Below are 21,787 nucleotides of genomic sequence, written 5' to 3'. Positions count from 1 at the left end.
ATTGGAAGAACAAATATTATAAAAATGTCCAAAGCAATCCAATGATTTAATGCAATCCCTATCAAAATACCAACAGCATTTTTCATAGAACTAGAATAAATAATACTAAAATGTGTATAGAAGCACAAAAGAGGGATCCCTGGGTGGCGCAGTGGTTTGGCGCCTGCCTTTGGCCCAGGGCGCGATCCTGGAGACCCGGGATCAAATCCCACATCGGGCTCCCGGTGAATGGAGCCTGCTTCTCCCTCTGCCTATGTCTCTGCCTCTCTCTCTCTGTGACTATCATAAATAAATAAATAAATAAAAATTAAAAAAAAAAAAAAAAAGAAGCACAAAAGACCCAGAATAGCCAAAGAAATCTTGAAAAAGAAGAACAAAACTGGAGATATTACAATTCAAATTTCAAAACATATGACAAAGCTATAGTAATCAAAACAGTACTGGCACAGAAACAGACAAACAGAGCAATACAACACAATAGAGAGCTGAGAAATCAATCCATGATTATATTATATGGTCAATTAATCTTTGACAAAAGAGGTAAGAATATGCAATGGGAAAAAGTCCCTTCAACAAATGGTGCTGGGAAAACTGGTCAGCTACATGCAAAAGGATGAAACCAGAGCACTTTCTTACACTATATACAAAAATAAACTCAAAATGAATTCAGGACCTAAATGTGAGACCTAAAAACCACAAAAATCCTAGAAGAGAGCACAGACAGTACTTTCTCTCACAAATACATAGAGGTTAAATAACGTGCTACTAAACAGTAAGTGGGCCATAGCAAGATTTTTCTAGGTATATCTCCTGAGGCAAGGGAAACAAAAGCAAAAATAAACTACTGGAACTATATCAAAATAAAAAGTTTCTGTACAGCAAAGGAAACAATCAACAAAACAAAAATACAACCTGCTAAATGGGAGAAGATATTTGCAAATGATATTCCGATAAAGGGTTAGTATCTAAACTATATGAAGAACTTATACAACTCAACACCAAAATAATAGTCCAATTTAAAAATGGGCAGAAGACATGGACAGACATTTCTCCAAAGAAGACACAGAGATACCAACAGACACATGAAAAGATGTTCAACATCACTAATCATTAGGGAAATACAAATCAAAAATCACAATGAGATAACACCTCATACCTGTCAGAGCAGCTAAAATCCCAAACACAAGAAACAAGTGTTAGCAAAGATGTGGAGAAAAAGGAACCTTCGTGCACTGTTTGTAGGAATGCAAACTAGGGTAGCCACTGTGGAAAACAGTATGGAGGTTCCTCAAAAAATGAAAAGTAGAACTACCAAATGACCAAGTAATTCCATTCCTGGGTATTTTCCCAAAGAATACAAAAACACCAATTCAAAATGATACATCATCCTTATGTATACAGCAGCATTATTTACAATAGCCAAATTATGGAAGCAGTCCAGGTGTTCACTGATAGATGAATGGATAAAGAAGTGATATATATGCACAATGGAATATTATTCAGCCACAAAAAAAGAATGAAATCTTACCATTTGCAACAACATGGATGGGATCTAGAGAGTATAATGAAAGTGAAATAAGTCAGTAAGAGAAAGACTAATACCATACAGTTTCACTCATAAATGGAATTTAAAAACAAAACGAAGAAAAAGAAGAGAAAAACCCCAAAACAGACTCTTAACTATACAGAACAAACTGATGGTTATCAGAGGGGAGATGGGTAGGGGGATGGGTGAAATAGGTAAAGGGGATTAAGAGTACACTTACCACGATGAGCACTGAGTAATGCATACAATTGTTGAATCACTATATTGTATACCTGAAGCTAATATAATACTCTATGTTAACTATACTGGAATTTTTAAAAAATCAAGTCATACACCTTAAATATATACAATTTTTATTTGTCAATTTTATCTTGATATATAATGGAAAGATGGATAAAAGTTTTCCCATATAATATAAATAGAAATCCCCCTTTTGGAATTTTACAAATTATTTTATTAAAAAATCAAATTGCTGGGCAGCCCGGTTGGCTCAGCGGTTTAGCGTCGCCTTCAGCCCAGGGCCTGATCCTGGAGACCCAGGATCAAGTCACACGTCGGGCTACCTGCATGGAGCCTGCTTCTCCCTCTGCCTCTCTGTGTGTGTCTCATGAATAAATAAATAAAATCTTTTAAAAAAATCAAATTGCTTTTAAAATTGTTTCTTGAATGTTCAACTGACATTTCTTTGAAAACAACACTAGTTAAGACTGGGCCATGGTACAGCTCAGCTTTATGTACATTATACATACAAACATTATTTTAAAATAATTGATAAAAGCCCCTATTTTGTTCACTTCTAGAGGAAGTGGGAAGTACTATATAGTTGTTAATAGCCTATATCACATAGATACCCTAAGAATTAAGGAATCCCTTTAGAGCTTTATATCAGGACTCATTCAGATGATAGATTTAACTACCAGAAATTCAGTGATTTCCTCTAATTAAGTACTCTGTGGCTCCTTCATCTTTCTTTATTTTTCTTCCTCTTTCTTAATTCATCTTTTTTCTTCTCTTCTCAAATAAAATCTAAAAATAGTTTTAAGTGCAAATGAAGTTGAGATCCTAGGCAGAAAATTATATTATAAACTTGGGATTTTAAATTTATGTTAAATGATGCTGATCACATTCTAGATTATAAATGGAAAATATATATTACTGTGCTGATGAGAGCATATTCAATATAACTTTTTGGTATTTCTGTGAGTGTCAGTTGTGACATTATCAGATGTCATGCACTTAGATCATCTTATACAAATGAAAACTATTATTAGAATTATCTACCTGTTAAAATTCTTGTATTTTTCACATTCTTTACACAATCATCTGAAATAACTGTTTTCAATGGTATTTCTTTTCTGTTTAAAATATTTGTAGATAGGGACGCCTAGGTGGCTTAGTGTTGAGCGTCTGCCTTTGGCTCAGAGCGTGATCCCAGTTTGGGGATCGAGTCCCACATTGGGCTCCCTGTGGGCAGGGGCTCCCTGCCTATATATGTCTCTGCCTCTCTCTCTGTGTCTCTCATGGATAAATAAATAAAATCTTTAAAAAAATATTTGTAGGGGATCCCTGGGTGGCTCAGCAGTTTGGCGCCTGCCTTTGGCCCAGGGCGTGATCCTGGAGTCCTGGGATTGAGTTCCGCATGGGGCTCCTGGCATGGAGCCTGCCTCTCCCTCTGCCTGTGTCTCTGCCTCTCTCTCTCTCTCTCTCTCTCTCTCTCTCTCTGTGTCTATCACAGATAAATAAATAAATAAATCTTTTAAAAAAATTTGTAGATAACACCTCAATTGCAATGAGCACGTCTAGTGCCTGGATTATACCTCACTAAAAAGAACCAGAGCTCCTCGAAAAAAAAATGGATGATTTTAATCAGGAGTAGGGAAAGTATAAGGTGGTCTTGAAATATCTTGTGCCAGAAAAATGCAGAAATGCTCAAAAACTGATGGGGTCATGTAAAAGGAAGACAGAAGCCAGCTTGAAAGGGCTCCCACTTGATAAATATGGGACAATTTGAGTACCAAAATGAATAAGGAAATGGAATAGATTGTAATACCTTGAACAAAAAATAACAATTTAATGAGACACTATTCAGTTAAAAAAAAAAAATTAAGGGTGGGTGCCTGGGTGGCTCAGTTGGTTAAGCATCTGCCTTGGGCTCAGGTCACAATCTCAGGGTTCTGGGATAGAGCCCCATATAGGAGCCTACTCCTCCCTCTGCCCCTCTCCCACTCGTGCTTTCCCTTTCTCTCTCTCTCTCTCTCTCCCTCTCTCTCGCAAATAAATATATAAAATCTTAAAAAAATTTTAGGGTGAGGAAGAAATGATGAAAGAAGTGTTTACAGAAGAATGCCAACTCATAAATGTGGAATTGTTAGAATTAGAAAACAAACCTTTTGCAATCATTATTGTAATACTTGATTCAGGCAACAATCATCAATAGATGTAAAATGAGTGAGTGAAAAGTTGGTAAAGAAGAATATATTCATGCAGTCTCAAAGTACCACTAGTTACAATTACAAAGAGAAAAGGAAAAAGGAGAATAAATGAGAAAAAAGGTACCTTTATAAATGTAGAAGTCTGGTGGAAATCACTTAAACCAAATGAACAAACTTATGTCACCAAAATGGGAAAAAATACCGTATTTTCTATGATGTGATGCACAGAGGACACAAATCACACATGAAGTATTCCTGCCAAAAGAAAAACAGATTCTGATCATAAGATAATAATTGTGCAAACTAAATTCAGGAGCATTATGCAAAGTAGCTGACCTGTATTCTTCAAAAATGTTGATATAATAAAAGATAGAAAAGTGCAGACATTATCTTTAAAGAAAGTAAAGGGACATGACAACTAAATGCAATGTACAAACTTTAAAGATTTTTATTTATTTATTTGAGATAGAGACAGAGAGTAAGAGAGAGCACATGAGCAGGGGAGGAAGGGCAGAGGGCAGAGGTAGAAGCAGTCTCCCTGATGCAGGACTCAATCCTAGGACCCCAAGATCATGACCTGAGCTGAAGGCAGATGCTTAAATAACTGAACTACCCAGGTGCCCTTGAATCTTGGATTTTTAAAAAGCAGTGTAAAAGATACTGTTGTTATTGATCCAAGTGAAGAAATATAACTACAGAATGTATATTAGATAACAGTATCATATATCAGTGTTAAATTTCTTGAGTGTGATAATTTTCTTGAGTATGACAAATGTTATTATGGTTATTTTTCTTAAGAAAAATATGCTTTAACTATATATAGGTAAAATGTTAAGATGTCTGAAACTTACCTTTAAAGAGATTTAAAGGTAAATCTTTCATGAAAATGTGTGTGTGTGTGTACACATGTGCACATATGCACTTACACAAACACATTTAAATAGGAAACAAATTTGGCAAAATGTTAACAACTAGTGAATCTAGGTAAAGGGTATGTGGGTGTTTATTACAGTATTTTTATAACTTTTCTGTAGGATCAACAGTTTTCAAAATAAAAAGGTTAGGAAATGAAAATAACATGCAAAAAATAAAATTAAAAAAATACACTGAGCCAAAGATAAAATGCAAGAGACAAAGTTGGGATGAGCAAAGTTAGAAGTAAAGATAAAAAGTTTCTTTTTTTTTTTTTTTTTTTTTTTTTTTTTTTTTTATGATAGAGAGAGAGAGGCAGAGACACAGGCAGAGGGAGAAGCAGGCTCCATGCACCGGGAGCCCGATGTGGGATTCGATCCCGGGTCTCCAGGATCGCGCCCCGGGCCAAAGGCAGGCGCCAAACCGCTGCGCCACCCAGGGATCCCTAAAAAGTTTCTATCTATGACCTCTCATGGCTCTATTCCTAGGAGTCTATCCTGAGGCCTCAGAATATTCTATCATCTGCTATGTATTTTTTTTAAGATTTTATTTATTTATTCATGAAAGAGATACAGAGAGAGAGGCAAAGACATAGACAGAGGGAGAAGCAGGCTCCTCACAGGGAGCCTGATGCAGGACTCAATCCTGGGACCCAAGATCAAACCCTGAGCCTAAGGCAGGCGCTAAACCACTGAGCCACCCAGGCGTCCCATCTGCTACATATTCTTCACATTAGGAACTAAACACTTATGGAATAATGTTAGGATCATAAGCTCTTGACTAAGTGTCAGAAGAAAAAGATATATGAGAAATTCAAACATTCTATAGCTTCAACTATTTCATGTCTTCTTTCCTACAAACATGGTTACCAGGCCCTTCTTGTTTGGAGGACTGACTGAATTTTATTTTCCTTGGCTATAGGCATGTCATAAGGATAAGACCATTAGTTCCCAGAGGCTGGAAGGAGAACTTGATGCCAGTAATTCTAGTCACTTTTTTTTCTAAAGATTTTATTTATTTATTTGAGAGAGAGAGAGAGAGAGAGAGAGAGAGAGAACCTGAGAGAAAGTGAGCATGAAGGGAGAAGGGGCAGAAGGAGAGGGAGAAGCAGGCTCCCCACTGAGCAGGAAGACCAATGATGCTGGGCTCAATCCCAGGACCTGAGCTGAAGGCAGTTGCTTAAAGGACTGAGCCACCCAGGCGCCTGCCAGCAATTCCAGTCACTTCGAAATGCATTTTTGAAAGTAAGAAAAAAATGTTTATCTGGTTTTTAAGGCTTCTGTCCTCTAATATTTATATGAACCTTTTCTGAGCATATTCTGCATCTGACTCCTCTCTCTTCCCTCCCTGTCCTAGTGACCTCATCTAATACCATTGTTGATTCTTTATGTGTGTTGCCTATGAACATATGTGCATATTTACTCCTTCCTCATTCCTTTACTCATTATTTATTCATCCATCACAATTACTTATTTATGTAGGTCACTTTATTTTACGTATTTTTTAATTTATTTTTTTAGGTCACCTTATTTTACAAATGTTTTACAATTTGTTTTACAAAAATAGTTTTACAAATGTTTAAGCAGATAAGTGTTTATACTCTAAAGGGCAGGAAAGATGAACAAGAGACAAAAAATGTACTGGAGAGAACTAGATTAGAAGAGAAAGATTAACAAAGGCCTGGACTCTCTTCTTGTATCTCCATCATCATCTGCCATTTTTTCATTTTAGGGTCTGTCCTGATTTCCTGTTTTTAATGGCTCTTTACTATTTCAGATACTTTTGTGATTGTTTTGGACTCTATTACCTGGAAAATGAAACAAGATTTGTTTGCTGTTTTCAAGCAGGAAGCACAAGGGCTCTAAAACATGTCTAGCCTGATCAAATTGGAGACAGGGGTCTGAGAATAACAGATTCAAAGCAAGGCCTCTGATTGGTCAGCCAGTTTTTACTGAGCATCTACTATTTGTCAGGCACTACTTTTAGAAGTGGAGGCAAAGATTGACTAAGATACAACCCTAACTTAGTAGTTCAAAGTATTCCATGTCAATTTCACGCTAGTCTCACCTGAAGGATACTGAGCAGAAGATGGTGCCCATCACATGAATGTGAATGCATCATTTCTGAATTTTATTCAGATGCTAATAACAGGCATTCAATAAAGGGTGGTCTAAATAGATTGGGAGGTTATTTGTCTTTTTTTTGCAGGCAGAGGTAGGTAATCGGGTGGTGGCCTGACAAGCCCATGAACTCATCCAAGTCCCTGGATTCTTCTTTTTTTTTTTTTTTTCCCTGGATTCTTCTATCTTGCTGCTTTGTCCTTCTTAGCACACAACTTCTACCCTAAAGTTTGCCTCATGATTGCAAGGTAGCCACTGCAACTCTGGTCATTGTGTCTGTATTCCAGATTGTGGTAGAGAGGAAGACAGAATAGAGGCCAAAGGCTACTTTCCAGGTGAGTCAAACCCCTTTATTTATTTATTTTTATTTTTTCTCAAACCCCTTTCAAAAGAGCTTTCCTGGGCAGCCCCAGTGGCTCAGCGGTTTGGCACCGCCTTCAGCCCAGGCCGTGATTCTGGAGATCCTGGATCGAGTCCCATGTTGGGCTCCCTGCATGAAGCCTGCTTCTGCCTGTGTCTTTGCCTCTCTCTGTGTGTCTCTCGTGAATAAATAAATAAAATCTTAAAAAAAAAAAAAAAGAGCTTTCCTAAAATCCCACCCAAAACTTTTGCCTCTACCTCATTAGCCAGAACTTAGTTATTTGGCCACCCATATCTGTAATGAAAAATCTCAACAACCAAAAGCCAAGAGTACTGTGAGTACTTATTTGTTTCCAAGTACAAGTGCAAGCTACTTATTGTATTGGCTTGTGTTTTTCCATTGGGCCCTGGTACTTTCTAAGTTAAATTTTCTGGTTTCTATTCAACACCCAATTATCTAAAGCAACCGTCCTTCACTTAAAATACATAGTTGTTAAAATTCTGACTAAGGAAGACAGACAGTACAAATGATGTATTGAATAAAAGGGTTGAATTAATGGTGGGGCAAAGGAAGGAGACTCTTACATAAGAGGCCCCTAATTCTGCGGCTGGTCACTTCTGCTGCCACCACTCAAGGATATAAGCATATCTCCTCTTCATGCTATTAGGAACACAACATTTTGTAGGCTTAACCTTTAGAACTTGCTTGAAGTACTGAATAATGATAATAGGAGTTAGAAAGCCTTAAAAGCAGGGCTGAAACTTCCCTGAGACAAATAAGAAATTCCACCTGTGGACAACAGCTTGGCCTGTGCCCATGGATTTCCACTCTGTTTGTGATCTTACCTCCCTAACTGAATGCCCTAGGGCACTAGGATATTACAGCATATTTATTATCAGAAACAATATAAGGAAGACAACAATGGAATATCTTTAGAGAACTGAAAGAAAAAGTCAACCTAAGATTCTATACCCAGAAAAAACATTTCAAAAACAAAGATAAAACAATACTTTTTTCAGACTTACAAAAGGTGAAAGAATTCATCACCAGCAGACCATCATTTTAAGAAATGTTAAAGGAAATTCTTTAGGCTGAAGGAAAATGCTACTAAAAGGATATATGGATCTCTGCAAAGGAGGGAAGAGCACCATAAATAGTAGCTACATAGGTAAATGCCTAATAATTTTTTCTTATTCTTTAAATATATTGAAAAGACATTTGATTATATAAACAGAAATAATTAACAATGTAGTGTGGGATTTATAATATATGTAAAAGCAAAATGCAGGGCAACAGTAGCACAAAGTCCAGGAGGGGGGAAATGTAAATATACTATTGTAGGGGTATTAAACTATGTATGAAGTGGTATAACAATAGTAGAAAGTTGACTGTGTCAAATTAAAAATGTATACTTAAACCCAAAAGCAACCACCGAAACAACACAAGGAGTTAAAGCTAATGGGGGGGGGGGAGGCTAATACATGGGTTAAAGGAGATAAAATGAAATAAAAAAAAAAACCACTCAATTTGTTCCCATGTTTGTTAGTGGTAGTTCTTTCAGGTTGGTTGTCACTTTGACATGACCTCATTTTTGGGTTTTTTTTTAAGCACTTTCTTCTTTTCTTTTTTTTTAAAAGATTTTATTTATTTATTCATGAGAGACAGAGCGAGAGAAAGAAAGGCAGAGACACAGGCAGAGGGAGAGGCAGGCTCCATGCAGGGAGCCCAACATGGGACTCGATCCTGGGTCTCCAGGATCGTGCCCTGGGCTGAAGGCGGCGCTAAACCCCTGAGCCACCCGGGCTGCCCAGCACTTTCTTATTTTCTGATACTAGAATATGCTCTCTGCCCTGGTCCTAAAATCAGCTGTTCCGCTAATAATCCCTGGTTCCTTTTATTGGAGCTGTATTTAGAAACCCAAATCTGGGTCCTGACTATGCTTGTTGCTATTGGGTATCATTGCTTCTAGGCCCTCTCAATGGATAGATCTAAGTAATATATGTATGGATACTAACCCACATGTACACACATGCCTATAATTCTGTCTTTCTCTCTCCTCCCCTATATATATCTATATTAAGCTAAATGGAAGTTTATGTCTCTGACTCTAATTCAGTATCACAGGGTTTATTCTTGCTTCCTTTCCTTGTTTACCTATAACTTTCTGACAATGAGAACCTTGGACATACCATCCACCATCCATTTACTTATTTAGCACCACTATAATGTAAAGTGATGTGAAAAATTATATCCATATGAAATCCTGTACACAAATGTTTAGAGAGCTTTATTCATACTGGCTAACAACTGAAAGCAAGAAAGATGTCTTTCATCAGGGGAATGAATAAACAAACTCTGGTGCATCCATACAATGAAATCCTGTGCGGCAGTAAAAAGAAATGAGCAACTGATTCATTCATCAACATGAATGAATCTTAAGTGCATTCTACTTAGTGAAAGAAGGCACAAAACAAAAGCTACATATTGTATACATTGTATGAGTCCATTCATCTGACACCTGGAAAGGGCAAAACTATTGAGACAAAACAATTAATGGTTGCCAGAGGTTGAGAAGACCCAAGTTGTTGACTATAAAGGGGATGCATGGGAGAACTTTTAGGGTGAATGAATTGTTTTGTATGGTGTGGGGGTGATGGATATATGATTGCATGTGAACTGTATAGAACCATAAAACTATATATTATAAAGAGTGAATTCTAATGTATGCTTTATTTATTTATTTATTTATTTATTTATTTATTTATTTATTTATTTTTAAAGATTTTATTTATTTATGATAGACATAGAAAGAGAGAAGCAGAGACACAGGCAGAGGGAGAAGCAGGCTCCATGCCGGGAGCCCGACTTGGGACTCGATCCCAGGGCTCCAGGATCATGCCCTGGACCAAAGGCAGGTGCTAAACTGCTGAGCCACCCAGGGATCCCCAATGTATGCATTTTTTAGAAAGCTGACCTATCTTACTTGGGACAATGATGTTTTGACTGAAAACTATAAGGCTACAGACAAAAGTAACTGTATATAGTCATTGTATTTTTAGGTGGTAAATTTGTTTCTTATAAGGGTATGGGTTTTAAAATGTACTTTAAATGGGGTACCTAGGTGGCTCAGTCAGTTAAGCATGGGATTCTTGATTTTGGCTCAGTTCATGATCTCAGGGTCATGAGATGGAGCCCCACATTGGATTCCATGCTGGGTGTGAAGCCTGCTTAAGATTTTTTCTCCCCTGCCCCCCCTCCCCCTTGCTGTCTCTCTCTAAAAAAATAAAAATAAAAATGTTCCTTAAATATACAGATACAAGTAATTAAAAGGATAGAAAAAGATTATTATGCTAACACTAGTAAAAAAAAAAAAAAGCTTGAGCAGCTATATTAATTTCTTTTTTTTTTTTTTTTTTTTTTTTTTTTTTTTTTTATTTTATTTATTTATTCATGATAGTCACAGAGAGAGAGAGAGAGGCAGAGACACAACAGGCAGAGGGAGAAGCAGGCTCCATGCACCGGGAGCCCGACGTGGGATTCGATCCCGGGTCTCCAGGATCGCGCCCTGGGCCAAAGGCAGGCGCCAAACCGCTGCGCCACCCAGGGATCCCCTAATTTCAAAGAAGATTTCAGAGCACAAAATACTATCAGGAATATGAAAGATCATTTTAAACTGATGAAGAAGTCAATTCTTCCGGAGGACATAATCCAAAATGCTTATACATCTAATCACAGAGCTTTAAAATATATGAGGCAAAATCTGAAAGAACTGCAGGAAGAAATAGACAAATCCACAATTATAGTTGATTTCAATGCCCCTCTCTAAATAATTGAAAGAGCAAACAGAAAGAAAATCAGTATAGCTATAGAAGACTTGAACATCACAGCCAACCAATTTGATCTAAGTGACATTTATAGAACACACCATGCAACAACAGCAGAATACACATTCTTCTCAATTGCATATGGAACATTTACCAAGAAAGACCAAATTATGAGCCATAAAATGAGTTTCAATAAATTTAAAAGGATATATGTCATATACAAACTGTTTTCTAGGGACAATGGAATTAAATTAAAAATCAAAAACAGAAATATATTTGAAAAATCCATATATATTTGAAAACTAACACATATAAATAACAAAATCAAAAGAATAAAATGAAAGACAAAAAGGAAACCAAGAAAAAATCAAAAGGAAAATTAGAAAGTATTTTGAATGGAATGAACATGAAAACAGAACATAACAAAATTGTGGGATGTCACTAAAGTAGTATGTAAGGGAAATTCTATAGCAATAACACTTACATTGATTTGAAATTACCTCAAATCAATTACCTCAGCTTCCACTTTAAGAAACTACAAAAGCAAGAGCAAATTAAGACCAAACTATGAAGAAGAAAGGAAATAACAAAGATCAGAGCAGAAATCAATGAAGGAGATAAGAGAAAAATGGCCGGGAAAATAAATGAAACCCAAAGCTGCTACTCTCAGAACAATAAAATTGATTAACCTTTAACCAAACTGATCCAAAAAAAAACCCCAAAACCAACCCACAAATGACCAATATCAAAACAGAAAGCTTGAAATGTCCTACATTAAATAAATGGAATTTTTAGTTAAAAGCTTTCCTACAAAGAAAATACCTGACCTACATGTCTTCACTGGTGAATTCTATGAAATATTTAAGGAAGATATAATACCAGTTCTTTTTTTTTAAGTGTCTTTTTTTTTTTAAAGAGTTCATTTATTTATTCATGTCAGACACAGAAGGAGAGAAGCAGAGACTTAGGCAGAGGGAGAAGCAGGTTCCATGAAGGGAGCCCGATGTGGGACTTGATCCCGCAACTCCAGGATCATGCCCTGAGCCGAAGGCAGTGGCTCAATTGCTAAGCCACCTAGGCGTCCCAATATAATACCAATTCTTTGTAACTCTTACAAATAACTGAAAAGGAGGGAATAATTCTCAACTTATTCTTTATTTTTTAAGATTTTGTTCATTTATTTGACAAAGAGAAAGAGAGAGTGCTCACAAGCAAGGGGAGCAACAGAGGGAGAGGGAGAAGTGGGCTCCCTGCATAGCAGGGAGCCTTACATAAGGCTTGATCCCAGGATCCCGAGAGCATGACCTAAGCCAAAGGCAGACACTTAACAGACTGAGCCATCCAGGCGCCCCCAACTTACTCTTTAAGGCTGACATGGCCTTGAGACTAAAACCTGGCAAGGACATTAACAGAAGAAAAAAATTAAAGGTCAGTATTCCTCATGAGCATCAATGTAAAATCTAAACAAAATTTTACCAAACTGAATCCAACAAAACATTTAAAAATATTAAAAAGTTATCAATACATCTAGCAAAAGATATGAAAACACTGTATACTAAATACCACAAACTACTGCTGAAAGAAATTAAACAAGACTGAAATCAATGGATATAAATGAATATATGTATTGATTAATTATAATATAATTATATATAATTAATTATATATAATATATACTATATTTATGGATCATAAGATTTAATAGGTCAATTCTCTCCAAATTGATCTATAGATTATGTAATCACCAATTCCAGTAGGCTTTTTCGTAGAAACTGACAAGATGGTTCTAAATTTCATACAGAAGTGCAAAGGACCTAGAATCGTCAAAATCACTTTTAAAAAGAGGAACAAAATTAGAAGATTAAAACTAACTTCAAAGACTTAGTATAAAGTTGCAATAATCAAGACAAAGTCAGATTGATGTCAAGATAAACAATTAGAGCAATGGAATGAATTAAATCTATACATATATGAACAACTGATTTTTGACAAAGGTGCAAAGACAATTCAGTGGAGAAAGCATAGTCTCTTCAGCAAATTGTGCTAGAATAACTGGCTATCTATAATAACTGGCAAAAGAAAAATATATTTGGAATCATACTCTATACCATAAACAAAAATGGATTCAAAATAGATCAAGGACCTAAATGTAAAAACTATGTAACTCCTAGAACAAAGCAAAAGAGAAAAACTAGCCTTAAGTTACAAAAAGATTTCCTTGAAACAGCATCAAAAGCATTATCCATGAAAAAAAAAAATGGAATTTTCATCAAAATTTAAAACTTACCCTTTTCAAAAGATACTGTTAAGAGAATGAAAAAATAAGCTACAGATAGAAAAATATATCTGATATACATGTATCATATATCTGATAAAGGGCTAGTGTTGAGAATAAAGAAATCTCAAAGATCAATAATAAGAGAACAAATAAGCCAATAAATAAAGTGAAAAAGGGGTGCCTGGGTGGTTCAGTCAGTTAAGTGTCAGGGTCCTGGGATCATGTCCTGCACTGGGCTCCTTGCTTAGGGAGGAGTCTGCTGCTTCTCCCTCTCCCTCTGCTGCTCCCCCTGCTTGTGCTCATTCTCTCTCTCTCAAATAAATAAATCTTAAAAAAAAATGAATAAAAGATTTTTATGGATACTTCACCAAAGAAGATATATGGTTGGAAAATAAGCACACGAAAAAATGGTCAAAATCACTAGTTATCTGGGAAATACAAATTAAAACCACAATGAAATACCACCTCTCACCTTATTTTAAATGGCTAAAATTAAGAAGACTCACCATACCAGAAACTGGTAAGGATGTGAAGGAACTATAAGTTGCATGACTGCTGATTGGAATGTAAAATGCACAATTGCTTTGGAAAACAACTTAATAGTTGTTTAGAAAGTTGAACACACATCTACCATATGACCCACCTATTGCCCTTCTAGTATTTATCCAGGAAAAATGAAAGCATACGTCCATAGTTTGAGTTGTACATGAATTTCCATAGCAGCTTTATATAATAGCCCAAAACTAGAAACCCACTCAAATATCCATCAATAGATGAATGAGTAAGTTAATTTTGATACATCTATACAATGGAATACTACTCATCATTAGAAAGGAATAAACCAGGGGTGCCTGGGTGGCTCAGTCAGTTAAGTGGCTTTGGCTTAGGTCATGGTCCCAAGTGGAGTCCCAGGATTGAGCCTTACATTGGGCTCCCTGCTCAGCAGAGAGTCTATTTCCTCTCCTTCTGCCCCTCTCCATTTGTGTTCACTCTCTCTCTCTCACTCTCTCATATAAATAAAATCTTAAATAAATAAAATAAAATAAAATGGAATAAACTGTTGATATACACAACACCATGGATGAATCTAAAATAATTATTCTGAGTGAAATAATCCAAACAAAAAGAATACACAGTAGTATAATTTTATGTATATGTAATTCTTAAAAATGCCAACTAATCTTAAGTGACAAAAAACAGATCAGTGGTTGCCTGATGTGTGATGGTGGTTGGTGAGGAGCAAGAAGAAGGGGGATAAGAAAACTTTTGGGTATGATGAATATGTTCATTTTGTTGATTGTGGTGATAGTTTAATAGGTATATATACATCAAAAGTTATGAAATTGTATACTGAAGACATGCAGTTTCTCATATATCTATTATATCTCAATAAAGGTGTTAGAAATAGGATTTTTCAATGATAGCTCAATATTCATTGCATAGTTATACTCAGCTATGTTCTCTTTGATTATCTCCAAACTTTTGGTATTATCTTTGTTCATAAATCTTTGAATGCATTTTAAGTTACTTTCTTAGGATGGTAAATTCTTCAAAATGGGACTACTGAGTAAAAGATCCTTAGGGTCTTTTTTTTAAAAAACTCTTCTTTAAAAGATTTATTTATTTATTTTAGAGAGAGAGGGAGAGAGTGTGTGTACAAGTGCATGAGTAGGGGAAGGGGCAGAGGGAGAGGGAGAAAGAGAATCTCAAGCACTTCCGCTGAGCATGGAGCCTGACTCTGACCCTGAGATCATGACCTGAGCTGAACCACCCAGGTGCCCCAGAAACTTTTTTTTTTTTTAAGAAACTCTTGATAAACACTGATCAATTGTTTTACATAAAGGGCATATCAATTTATACTTCTACCATTACTGTATAAATTATAGGCTTGGGTCGTTTTAAAGAAATTTATGTTCAAAACTCATTGAACACTTCACAAATACAAATGTATTCTTTTGCTTTCTGAACGACCTTTACTAATACTACTGCCCTGCTCTGAAATTATCTGAAACTACTTATCTCTGTTTCAATTATCTATCCTTAATTTTTGCTTGTTGCTATCCTGTCATTGCTTCATTTCACAAACATTCTCCCTTCCTTCAAAAATGTTTATAACAGCAATGCCTGGGTAGCTCAGTTACTTGGGCATCTGCCTTTGGCTTGGGTCATGGTCCTAAGGTCCTGGGATCAAGCCCCACATTGGGCTCTCTGCTCAGTGGAGAGCCTGCTTCCCCCTCTCCCTCTGTTCCTATCCACACTTGTTCTCTTTCTCACTCTGCACTCTCTCTCTCTCAAATAAATAAATAATCTAAAAAAATATTTACAACAGCTTTATTGAAATATAATTCACATGCCATATAATTCATCCATCTGAAGGACATAGTTCAATGGTTTTTAGAAAAATTAACAAAGCTCTGCAACTGTTACCAGAGTCAATTTTAGAACATCTTTATTACCTCAAAAAGGAATCCTGGGATCCCTGGGTGGTTCAGAGGTTTAACGCCTGCCTTTGGTCCAGGGCATGATCCTGGAGTCCCAGGATCAAGTCCCACATCAGGCTCCCTGCATGGAGCCTGCTTCCCCCTCTGCCTGTGTCTCTGCCTCTCTCTCTCTCTCTCTCTCTGTATCTCATGAATAAATAAATAAAATCTTTAGAAAAAAAAAATCCTGTACTCCTTAGCAGTCACTCGTTTCCTTCTGAGTCCACTAGCCCTAGGTGACCACTAATGTATTTTCTGTCTCTATGAATTTGCCTATTCTGGACATTCCATATAAATGGAATGATTACAGTATGTGGTCTTCTGTGACTGGCTTCTTTCACTTAGTATAATGTTTTCAGGGTTCATTCATATTGTAACTTGTATCAGTATTTCATTTCTTTTTTTATTGCCAAGTAACATTCATTGTACAATACACCACATTTGGCAATTCACTGGACAAAAAATAGACTATTCAACAAATGGCATTAAAACAATTGGACATCTATTCACAAAGAAAAACACCCTGGATCTAAGCTTCATACCTTATCTAAAACTTAATTTAAAATGGGTCCCATATCTAAATGTAAAATATAAAATTATAAGCCTTATATGAAGAAAAATAGGAGAAAATCATCGTCAGTGGTTAGGCAGACTTTTTTTTTTAAAGATTCTCTTTATTTATTTGAGAGCAAGTGGGAGGAGGAGCAGAGGGAGAAGGAGAAGCAGATTCCCAGCTCAGCAGGGAGCCCGACATGGGGCTCCATCTCAGGATCCCAAGATTGTGACCTGAGCCAAAGGCAGACACTTAAGCAACTGAGCCACCGAGGCACCCCTAGGCAAAGATTTCTTAGACATGACAGCAAAAATATGATCCATTAAATAAAAAGAAAGGATTCATACCCAGTATAATATATAGAACTTAGAACTACACAATTACAAAGTAAACAGCCCAGCAAAAATCTTAAAATACAACCTAGCAATCATATTCCTGGGCATTTATCCCAGAGATTTGAACATTTATGTCCACACAAATGATCACAGCAACATTATTTGCAATAGCCAAAAACCTGACACAACCAAAAAGTCCCTCAATAGTTGAATGGTTACACATACTGTGGTACATCTATACAGAGTGCTTATTCAACAACAAAAATAAGTACATGATTTACATATGCAACAACTTGGATAGATCTCAAAGGTAGACTGAGATAAAAAAGCCAATCTCAAACTGTTACATACTATGTGATTCCACCTATTTAGCATTCTCAACGTGCCAAAAGTATTGAGATGGAAAACAAATTACTGGTTGCCAGGGGTTAGGGTTGGTTCAGGGGAGGTGCAGGGCCATGAGGATAAAGAGGTAGCACAAGGGAGGTATCTGTGGTAATAGAACAGTTCTGTATCTTGCCAACTGTGGTAGTTACACAAATTTATACACAATGACAATATGGCATAGAACTATACACTTACATCATACCAGTGTCAATTCCTGGTTTTAATATTATACTACAGTTATGTTAGATGTAACCATTGAGGAAAGCAGGTGAAGGGGACATGAGACATCTCTATAGTATCTTTGCAACTTCCTGTGAATGTAAAGTTATTTCACAATAAAAGAGGTTTTTTAATGGCAAAGATCTGAACAAATATTTCACCAAAGAAAATATACGGATGGCAAATAAACATGTGAAAAGATGTTCAACATCATTAGCCATTAGGGAAATGCAAATTAAAACCACAAGGAAGGGCACCTGGGTGGCTCAGTGGGTTAAGCACTGACTTTTGATTTTGGCTCAGGTCATGATCTCAGAGTTGTGGGATTGAGCCCTGCATTGGGCTCCGGACTGAGCTTGGAGCCTGCTTAAGATTCTCTTTTTCTCCCTCTGCGCCCCTTCCCCCACTTCTGCTCTCTCTCTCTCTCATTCTCTAAGAAAAAAAAATTGAAATAAGACCCCAAGGAAACACTACATATCAATTAGAATGGCAACAATAAAAAAATACTGACAATATCAAGTGCTGACAAGGATACAGAGCAACCAGAACTCTGGAGAATACATTATCTGTTGGAATGCAAACTGATACAGCCATTCTGAAAAACACTTTGGCAGGTTACCTTTTATGAAATTAAATATATGTTTACCATATGACCCAGCAATCTCATTACCATGTATTTACCCTAGAGAAATGAACATTTACATTCATCCAAAAACCTGTACGTGAATGTTCATAGCAGCTGTATTTATAAATGCCAAAAAACTAGAAACAACTGAAATGTCTCTCAAAAGGCAAATGAATAAACAAGTGGTGGTACATCCATTAAATGGAATTCCACTCAGCAACAAAATGGAAAGAACTATTGCCAAGTGCAACAACACAAATGAATCTCAAAGGCACTGTTCTCCAAAGTCTAAAAAGGCTGCATACTATATGACACCATTTGTATGACATTTTCCAAAAGACAAAACTATAGTGATGAGAAACATAAGTGGTTTCCAAGGGGTAAGGGGTAGCTTGGATATGACGGTAGAGCAGAAGGCCAACAAATATTTTCTGCAGAGGGTCAGATAGTAAATATTTTAGGCTTTGTGGGCTGCATATGGTCTGCATCACATATTCTTATTTATTTTTGTTGTTGCTTCTGTTCTTTCTACAACACTTGAAAAATATAAAAACCATTCTTAGCTTTAGAGTCCTAAGAAAACACTATGGGACAGATTTGACTTGGATGTAGTTTGCCAATCCCTACTATAATGAGATAGCACAAAGGAGTCTAGGATGTGATGTGTGATGTAATTGTTCTGTATCCTAACTGTAGTGGTGGTTACACAGATCTATAAATGTGTTAGAACTCATAGAAGTATATATACACAAAAATGTCAGTAACATTGTGTGCTAATTAAAAAAAAAAAAAGACCCCAGTAACCTAATCTGTACATCTCTGTCACAAGAGAGATCAAAGACTGCCTTTTCCCTAAGGAATAGAGATCAAGGAATCTTTTTTAAAATATGGTTTCTACCTATTCTATTCATAAAATTATTTACTATAGTATTTCCCTCTGTTAAAATGGCACCCTTGTTTGAATGTGATACTGAATTCAATTGTAACTCATTAGGCTATGATGATGACAACTGTTTCTTTGAGGACAGGAAAGGCACATGTTGATTATTCTCTATTACAGAGAAATAAGTGTATTTAGCACTTACAATAATGTCCAGTTTATTAGCTGAGCAATGAACATTGAAGGTCAAAGCAGTATGTGAGTTTCAGCCTGCAAACAGCAATTCAAGCCTAATTGTTTTTTTAATAAGGTGGCTTTGTAAGCACCAGAAATGATAACTTGTGTTTTAGAGAATATGCCCTTTCTTAGCTTTTCCAAACTGGAGATGAATGCTCTGGAGAAGAGGGTCACTGTACCACTTTTCCACAGGCCTTGGTTACAGTCAGATAGAAGACTCAGCATATTGTATTTAGAAAAATCCAGAGAACTGACTTCTGTGGTCTGGCCAAATGAATAAATTTTTAATGCTTCCCTAAAAATAGTCTTTAAGAAAATAAAAATATTTAATCTTTAGTAGTGATTCTCATGGTGGTAGGTTGTATACCTCGGGGTCAGTGATACTTTCAGAAATTCTATGACTTAATACAAGAATTGCTGGCCTGGTGAGCCCTTTGAAAAACAGTATAAAATCTTTCATCTAGGTAGTCCTTCAAACTATATTTATCAAGTATATACTTCAGGTAATCATATGATATATGACAGACATCTCTTCCTACATTTTACTATAGACACAAAAAGATTTCAAAGGTAAGCATAAAACATGAAGCACAAAAGGACAAAAGCAAAAATGAATTATTGGGACTTCATCAGGATAAAAAGTGTTTGCACAGCAAAGGAAACAGTCAACAAAACTAAAAGGCAACCTATGGAATGGGAGAAGATATTTGCAAATGACTTATCAGATAAAGAGCTAGTATCCAAAATTTATAAACAACTTATCAAACTTTACACCCAAAAAACAAAAAATTCAGTCAAGAAATGAGAAGACATGAACAGATATTTCTCCAAAGAAGACATCCAAATAGCCAATAGACACATGAAAAAATGCTCAACATCACTTGGCATAAAGGAAATACAAATCAAAACCACAATGAGATACCTGTCAGAATGGCTGAATGAACAACTCCAGAAACATGACACATGAAAAAATGCTCAACATTACTTGGCATAAAGGAAATACAAATCAAAACCACAATGACCTCACACCTGTCAGAATGGCTGAATGAACAACTCCAGAAACAGCAGATATTGAGTAGGATGCAGACAACGGGAAATGCTCTCATACTGTTGGTGGGTATGCAAACTGGTGCAGCCACTGTGGAAATAGTATGGAGGTTCCTCAAAAAGTTAAATATAGAACTACCCTATGACCCAGCAATTGCACTATTAGGTATTTATCCAAAGGATACAAAAATAGTGATTTGAGGGGGCACATGCACCCCAATGTTTATAGCAGCAATGTCAACAATAAACTATGGAAAAAGCCCAGATGTCCACTGACAGATGAATGGATAAAGATGTGGTGCAGGTGTGTGTGTGCACACGCGCGCGCGTGCACGTGCACACACACACACACACACACACACACACTGGGATATTATTCAGCCATCAAAAGAATGAAATCTTGCCATTTGCAATGCCATGGGTGGAATTAGAGGGTATTATGCTAAGTGAAATAAGTCAGTCGGAGAAAGACAAATACCATATGATTTCACTCGTGGAATTTAAGAAACAAAACAAATGAACATAGGGGAAGGGAAGGAAAAATGAAATAAGATAAAAACAGGGAGGCAAACCATAAGAGACTCTTAACTCTAGGGAACAAACTGAGGGTTACTGGAGGGGAGGTCAGTGGGAGGATGGGGTAACTGGGTGATAGGCCTTAAGGAGGGCACTTGATGTGATAAGCACTGAGTATTATATGCACCTGATGAATCACTAAATTCTACTCTTGAAACTAATAATACACTATATGTTAACTAAATTGAGTTTAAATAAAAAATTTTAAAAAGAGAACCCCCTTTTTGCTATTCCTTAATAGTCACATACACCTCTTCCCGCTCATGCCACAAACTCTAACCCCTGGCAAACACTAACTCGTTCTCCATCTCTATAATTTTGTTAGTAGAGAATGTAATGTGAATAGAATCATACAATATGTGACCTTTTAAAAATGGGTTTTGTTAAAAGAAAAAAAAAGGCTTTTGTTCACTCATTATAATGCCCTTGGAATTCATTCAAGCTGTTGAAAGCACCAATAGTTACTTCTTTTTATTGCTGAGTTGTATTCTGTGGCACAGATGTACCAGTGGTTTAACCATTCACCTGTGAAAGACATCTGGGTTGTTTCCAATTTTAGGCTACTATAAATAAAACTGCTAGAACAATCATGTATAGGTTTTGATGCCAACATAATTTTTATTCCATTGGGATGAATGCTCTAGAGTATGATTGCTGGGCCATATGGTAAGTTTATGTTTAGTTTTTAAAGAAAATGCCAAATTGTTTTCCAGAGTAGCTGTACCATTTGACATTCCACCAGCAACGAATAAGAGAGTCAGTTTCTCTACATCCTCACCAGCACTTGGTATTGTCATTACTTTTATCCCAGTTTGAGATATATTGACATGTAACAATATATGAGTTTAAGGTGTGCAATAGAATGATTTGATATATGTATACACAGGCTTCCTCTGCTTCCAAAAAATAGGGTATTCTTTTCTTTTTTTAAATTTTTTTATTGGAGTTCAATTTGCCAACATATAGCATAACACC

The 21,787-nt window shown here is 36.3% G+C and overlaps 1 protein-coding gene across 3 annotated transcripts in view; it reads right to left on the bottom strand.

Annotated features, from left to right (window-relative positions):
* USP9X (ubiquitin specific peptidase 9 X-linked) overlaps positions 1 to 21,787 on the bottom strand; it is a 485,115-nt gene that overhangs the window by 431,539 nt on the left and 31,789 nt on the right. For 2 of the 3 annotated variants that reach the window (XM_049107421.1, XM_049107422.1), the window contains exon 3: positions 4,103 to 4,233. The exons of the other annotated variant lie outside the window; for it this stretch is intronic. The gene's annotated coding sequence lies outside the window, so the exon portion shown is untranslated. The remainder of the gene's footprint in view (positions 1 to 4,102; positions 4,234 to 21,787) is intronic. 3 annotated transcript variants of the gene reach the window in all.

Source organism: Canis lupus, chromosome X (assembly GCF_003254725.2).
Source record: "Canis lupus dingo isolate Sandy chromosome X, ASM325472v2, whole genome shotgun sequence".
In the NCBI taxonomy this organism is placed as follows: domain Eukaryota; kingdom Metazoa; phylum Chordata; class Mammalia; order Carnivora; family Canidae; genus Canis; species Canis lupus.
This window is presented reverse-complemented; position numbering and strand designations above follow the sequence as displayed.